This window comes from Brassica oleracea, chromosome C8, assembly GCF_000695525.1.
Source record: "Brassica oleracea var. oleracea cultivar TO1000 chromosome C8, BOL, whole genome shotgun sequence".
NCBI classification, from domain to species: Eukaryota; Viridiplantae; Streptophyta; class Magnoliopsida; order Brassicales; family Brassicaceae; genus Brassica; species Brassica oleracea.
This window is the reverse complement of record NC_027755.1, coordinates 24,777,947-24,785,792: the sequence shown is the minus strand read 5'-3', so window position 1 is coordinate 24,785,792 and position 7,846 is coordinate 24,777,947.

Genomic DNA, 7,846 nt, shown 5'->3' with positions numbered 1-7,846 from the left:
CCCCCCCTCCCCCACATAACTGGCTCATCGGTTTCACCTTGTGTGACTGTTGCTTGAATTATCGAAATAACATTTGTCAATTGAGTCTCATTCCATATAGTTATTATACTGTTTCTGTTTTCTGTAAAGTATCCATCGGGTTTCTATACTATATTGACGAACAAATAGTATCGAATAAGTACTTATATAAAATAACAAAAAAAAAAATAAAGAGAGGGAGGGAGGGAGGGATTATGTTTATATTATAAGTTTCTAAATAGAATAAAACTTAACAAAATATTGTCTCATTTGAAAAAAAAAAATCAAACTATACTATATACAATGTGTAAGACAATCTTCTCTATTAAAAGAGAAGTACCATTTTTATCTACTATTTAGAAGTCTACTAGGTCCATCTAATTAAACTATAAGAGAACCCTTTTATTTACTAACCATTTCATTTACTAACATAATATATTAAAAATTATTTATATCTATTTTACTTACGGATCAAACTCTTGGCTACGTAATCAAATTATTTTTACTAATGAGATTTAACAAAAAGAGACACCTCTTTACGTATTAACTACTACATGTAATTTCGATGGTGATAACCATTTGAAACTTCTTTATGTTATTAACTACAACATGTAATTTTGATTGATTTCATCAAACATAAGGCAAAATTTGAAAGTTTCTTGAACATAAATATTATATCCTTTAGGTTTCATCTCATAACATAATTTTCATCTCATATTGAAATACAGTATCTACATGGCATCAAAAGGAGAGATTACAAAACATAAGAAAATTCAAAAAATGATCATTACAAATATTTATCCTCTTCGTAGCCACCATGTTCATCACAAAAAGAATAAAAATCCATGAACAACACAATTGATTTAACACATTTTCTTAGACCATAACCCAGTGCAATTCTTCATATACATAACCTACTAAACAACACACATTAATAATCTTAACTATTTTCGTATATATATATATATTCAAATTTTTTCATTAAAAAGATTTATTCAAATTGTTAACACATTTTGTTTAAATTTAAATAGAAGATACGGTATATTACAGAATATACTAAAGCATTTTAAATATTTTCAGAGATCCTAACTTTAACATTATCTTCCAAATAATGATCCTAAATTAATATACATAAAATATGACAGTTTAAATATTTACACTGAGTCCGGAATTAAAAAATATTGATACTTTACTGGTTTATCAGAAGAATCATCATTATTTTCCAAAATTATTGTATGTTAAATTTATTGTTTTGAATTTATATAAGCTAAACCAATACTATACTAAAATCATGTAATACATATCAAAAGGATAATATTTTATATTTGTTACCCGTAGAGACACTCAATATTTGATAATTGATTTATTATACATCTATATATATATATATATATGATTCATATACTTATTCATATACTACATTTTTAATTTATTTAAACTTAAATGTATAAAAATGAATTATAAATATCTCTAAAACTTTATTTAGTCTCATTAACTTCATATATTTGGTACCCCTATGTTTACTTCATTGTAAATATATATCAATATTAAATATTATAATATTTAATTGATATTAATACCAACTAATAAGTATATATCACAAAACATGAAAATATTTATAAAATTTATGCAAATATAAAGCTAAAATAAAAATGCTTGAAAAGTAATTTTTGGTTCTATGTTACTCAAATCTAAATATTAATTTTAGTTTAGATAGGAAAATTATTTATTTTCATATAAATTTAATTTATTACTAAATTGATACAACACCCACACGGATGTGCGGGTTTGATTCTAGTATATATTTAAAAACGAGTTTATGGAATTTAGTATAAAATCTATAAAAATAAAAATTTTGAAAACATCAAATTATGTTATGTGTAGAAAAAGGTCCATGTTTTAATATGTACAATAAAAACTCACTAATTGTCTTAACGAAAAGTGAGAAGTGAGAACCATTGAAAGTTGAAGTACAAAATATTTTTGGAATATGAAAAATAAACTTTGATGTGAGTGTGTTTGTGTATGAGAAAGACAATGTAGCAATTATTATATAATATGGAGAGTATATCCCTAGCCTATTGTTTGATATGGTCATTTCGTGAAATGTTTTTTTTTCTTATGGTTATGGAACCAAATTTCCCTTTTAAAGATACGAAGAGTCATCGACAAATAAAAGAAACAAAATATGAAGCATCATATACCATTTTTTTTTAAAAACGTGTGTTTAGTGATTAAATCCTCTCAATCATTTTTCAATTGGAAGAAAACCCATCAATTAATTGTTTAATGTTTAAATCCATCAACTTACAAACCGTTAACACATGCCACCCTCCATCTATAATTCTATTACGGAAGGTAACATGAGTTAACGGTTTATAAGTTCAGGGATTAAAATATTAAAAATAATTAATGGGTTTTCTTCCAATTGAAAAATAGTTGCCGGGTTTAATCACTAACACACATTCTTAAAGAAATTGGTTTGAAAAACGAATAATCAAATTGATTTTTCTCTAAGTATCAAATGTTTCTTGTTAACTAAGAAAATTTTAGCTTAGACAAAATGATTATAAACTGAGAATGAGGCAGTAGTAGCATAAGTACATAAATAGTAGGACTGTAAATCCAATTAAAAAGGTTTGTTATCAGATAATGTGGATTCCAAGTAAGGAAAGTTCGACTAGCAACCGTTACAGAAGACATGGTCTGAGAACTAGTTAAAGAATTTCTTGTAGAGAATGAGTTAGACCATTGAACATGCTCAAGGAGTCTTTATATAAGATTTTTCAAGTTTTTTCACTAAGCGGGACAATTAATGAAGATTTCCTTATTTGTCTTAGTCAAAGATCACCATCAAATGGGCTTAAATCATTCTCTATAACATTTTTCTTAATTGATTCCCGAAGACCTCCTCTTATCTTTTAAATGTGACTGCAAAGCCAATTAAGATTCTTCTATTTTTATTAAAATAGAAGTACATTTATGAATTAACCTTAAAACTTACAACTTAATTACAATACAATGTCATTGAAGAAATTAATAAACTTAAATCTAAATTAATTTTTCTCCTAAATCTATTCCACAACAATTTCATGATAAATATTACACTTAATGCACATTAATACTATAATATGTAAAGTAGAAAACTTCTTTCCATAAATTCGTGGGTGTTATTCTCTGTTAAATAATATTTATTACATTTTCAAAATTTTATTGTTAATGAAATCAATTAACAATATTTAAAAAATTTAAAGGATATGATATATTTGAGAATAAAAACTTAATAACTAGAACATATTTAAAAAATCCATTTTACTTGATAATTCTAAATTTTTACCTAGTTAAAATTTTCAAATGACCAATTTGACTAATCTATTAAATTGGCGATATTGTTTTAGATATATATAACTAAAATGCTATTAGAAAATTATGTATGATATTACATATGTTCAATTGAATTTTACCTTAAAATATTTTTCTTTAGTAAGGATTTGAAATAATAGATTTGGTAATAACATGTACATTTAAGTATTAGTAATAAAAAAATTAAAAATACCTAAAATTTTTCATATGAGAAAATTGTAATAGGGAAAGTTTCAAAAGAATATTCTTCAAGTTTTATATGCACAAAAAAACATTTAGACAAGATAACAATGTTCTAAAAAAAAAGTTCATATACAATAAAAATCCTAAATATAATAAAATGTTAAAGTCAATAAGTTAAAATAAAATTAGTATGATAATAATATAAATACAAGAAATGCAATTATTCATTCTTACAAATTACTCATTTTAATAAGTATAATATAAATATTTTACTAAAAATGCATGGCGAGTATTTATATATCGGGTTGAGAAATTTAAAATTAGGACTACTTATATAACGGGTTGGAAATTTAAATATAGTTATCATTTATGACCAAAAACCTATCAAAACATCTCAAATATTATTTTTGGATATATATTTTAGTTTATGGAAAAAACACACATAAACTAAAAATAAACTAAAAATATATATTTTAATTATTATGTGTAATGTCATAATAAAAAATACATAATACGTGAAAAAATAAATATATATTATATTATTTATAGAAAACAAAAGTATATTTCTAAAAAATGAAAAAGTGGTTTCTTTTTTTTTAACCCAAATGTTGTAAATAATTCTTTCCAACGCGTATCAAACTCAACCAATGAAAAGCTACTAGCATTTCCTTTACCACTAGTCAACTCAGTATCAGGTAAATAAAAATGATATCGGTTAAATAAAAACAAATATTCGCGTGATATTTACATTTACAATTATATAAATCATTTTACTTTTACTATTAGTGGAATTATGTAACAGCAATATATGTATTATGTGATGTATTTTTGTCGCCATTTTATTATAATTTTTATAGATTATATAATGGTTAAAAAATATTTAGTTACATTACGTAAATAAAAAAAACACATGATCAGTCGGGCGGGTCCAGCTCTAGTTTCTTATTTAAACACACATTATCTGATAAATGAACTTTCTTTTATTGACTTTGTAGTCACGTTTTTCTGTACTTAAGCTACAATCGTTGCACTCTGCGCTTACAATCATTTTGTCTAAGCCAAAGTATTCTTAATTAACAAGAAACATTTGATAGTTAGAGAAAATTCTACTTCTTTATTCTTTATTTAACCAATTTATTTAAAAATGTGTTTCAGTGATTAAAATCTTTAACTATTTTTCAATCGAAAAATCTCTTTAGTGAACTTTTTAATGTTCAACCTGTCAACTTGCAAACCGCTAATGTCTATCACTTCCTGTTACAGAAATATATAGACAGGGTGTAACAGACGTTAACTGTTTATAACTTGAGAGATTAAAACACTAAAAAATAATGAGGATTTTTTCTACAATTCAAAAATAGTTGGGAATTTTTATCACTAAACCTCATATTTATAACCGAAAAATATATAATATATTCTAAAGGTCCAGCTCAATTAACAAAATCCATAAGATATTTTTTTCTTTAATGTCTTCTGTCAATCGTTTCTAAATAGTTTAAACCAATTCTAAAATTTCCATTGTGCTTGTTACTAATCACCAAAAATGATCTCTGAAAATTATATTTTTTCTAAATATATGCTTACCTACAATTAATAGAATTTAGTATTCATCCAAATTATAGTCATTGGTTCATATATAAGCTCTATTTGTTGTTTTTGTTTCGGGGTTTGATAGAAAAAAAATGATTGAACTTTTAGAATATTCTTTTTCAAAAAAAAAAAAAAACTTTTAGAATATAATTTTGTTCTTTCAACGTTGAAAAAAACTGAAAAAATAGAGATGATGGTCAAATGAGTAAACATCTACAACTTTATCTTAATTACAGATTTACTTGCTTAGTTTAATAACTAAAATTACTTTGAATCATAATTACATGTTTCTAAACAAAACTATATCAACGGTAAAAATTAACTATTACCTAACTATATTATATTTTCCAGTCATTCTAATTACATAACTGTTTGTTAAGGGGTATATTGATTTGAAAAAAATTATCCTTTTTTATCAAAAATTTATGGATTTTTAACGTTAAAACCTCTTAACTAAGTTTTTTGGGGTAAAATACTCAAACTAAATATTTAACGAAAAAACCCCCAAACTTATTTTATTTAATGAATTAAATCCTAACATGTCATAATTACCATTAATACCGGTAAATCTTTAGTTTAGAAGTTTCTACATTAAGTAAAACATAGTTGAGGGGTTTTACCACTAAAAATAAAAAATTCAAAATTTTATAATATTATCTAAAAGTTAGTAACTTAAATTTCAAAATTAGCATTTTAAAAGTTTTTTTGTAAATATATGAGTTTGAAGTGCTTTTAGCATCAACATTATATATTATTTTGTTGATGATATATAAGTTATTAATTTCTATCATATTTCAAAAATTACCTTTTTTATATAAATTTTACGTTAACGGTGATATATGAATTATATCATTTTTAATATATATATATATATATATATATATATATATATTATGGTGATATAGGAATTATTAGTTCTTATTTCATTTAAAAATCTTGCCATAAATTTAAATCTCTATAAAAGAAATTATACATGTCATAATTAGTTTCGATGTCAAAAAAGAAAAATATTAAAAAGGCCATTAATATTAATAATTTTATATATATGTAATTAGAATGTATTTATATTTAGTTTAATTTTTATTAATGTTATATATATATTATTTTTCTTTTAATGGTAATATATAAGTTATTAGTTATTAATTTATTTTAAAAGTTTTTCCAAAATAAATATTTATATAGAAAAATTACTGTTAATGATGTTATAGGATGTATTAACAATTATCATATTTAAAAAGTTTTGGCAAAAACCATTTTCTTATAAGAATAGTTTATACATCACAATTATTTTACGGGAAATTGCCACAAATATCTCATTCATAGTACCACTTTTCATGTTTACACTAATCACTTTTACTATTTTTTAATGAAAGGCAAAAGACACATATACCCGTAGGGTTAACTAATCTGGACTTTGGGTTTAGAGTTGAAAGGTGGGGTAGGGTTTTTGGAATGCGAAATTTAGGATTCTAATAAATATATAAATAAATACTTAAAATATATATTAAAAAAATTAAAAAATAGTTTCAAACATAATTTTTTATTTTCAAAAAGAAATTTTGAAAAAAAAATTCAAAAAAAAAATTTATAAAAAGTTTGAATTTGAAAAAGTATAATTCGAAAACGTAAAAAAATTATTATTTTTATTTAAATAATGATTTATCATATATATATATAGATAACAATGGTATAATAGTCTTTTTCCACTTAATGAAAAATGTATTTTTGAAAATGTATCTTTCGTGATGGTAAAGATGAAAAGTGGTACTATAAAAATAATAAACATAAAATTTCCCCTAAATATTTTTATAAAATAACACATTATATAATTTCGTAATTAGTAATAAAATATAATTATAAATCAATATTAACTAAAATTTTTTTAAAAAAAGAAATAAAAATTATATACTATTTTTTATAAATTCTATAAATGCACTCTCTATCATACAGAAAATAGAAGTGGTATACGAATTAAATGACAAAATTTTATTAAATTGGTAAATTAACAAATTTAATATTTTTAAATTGTTTCATTTAAATATATTATCACTCATCATTAAAATGGGTTAAAATTCTTAAACTATATAATATTTTTATAAAAAAATAAATTTATTAACATAGGTTAAACTTTTATATCTACAAGTCTACAACTATATATTATCTTTTCATTTATTTTGAAACTCTCAACAATATATTGTTTACAATGTTTTATATACAAAAATATAATAGTACATAATAACCTTTAGTTCATATGAAATTTAAAAAATATGTTATTAGAAAACTATGTCATTTTCGTAATTCATTTAAAATATTATTGACAAATCAAATTTTAATTATAAATTTAGTAATTTTATTTTAATTATAACAAAAGCTGTTTAGAAAAATTAAAAAATAACCGAAATTTCAAAAAAAATTTATAAAACAATATATTAATGTAGTAACAAAAAAAAATCAAAATTCATGTAATCTTCATCCAAACCCAAAAATAGTTGTGTAATTTTCCAAAGTTTTCTTGACAAAATATAAATTTTTTGAAAATAAATACTCAAACTCAAAATGTTACGAAGTACGAAATCATAGATAATAAAGAATAACTTTTTGAAATACAAAAAAAAAATATATGTTGTAAAAATTAAAAGCAATCTAATATTTTAAATTCTTAATTAAAAAATAAAACATAATATCTTAACAT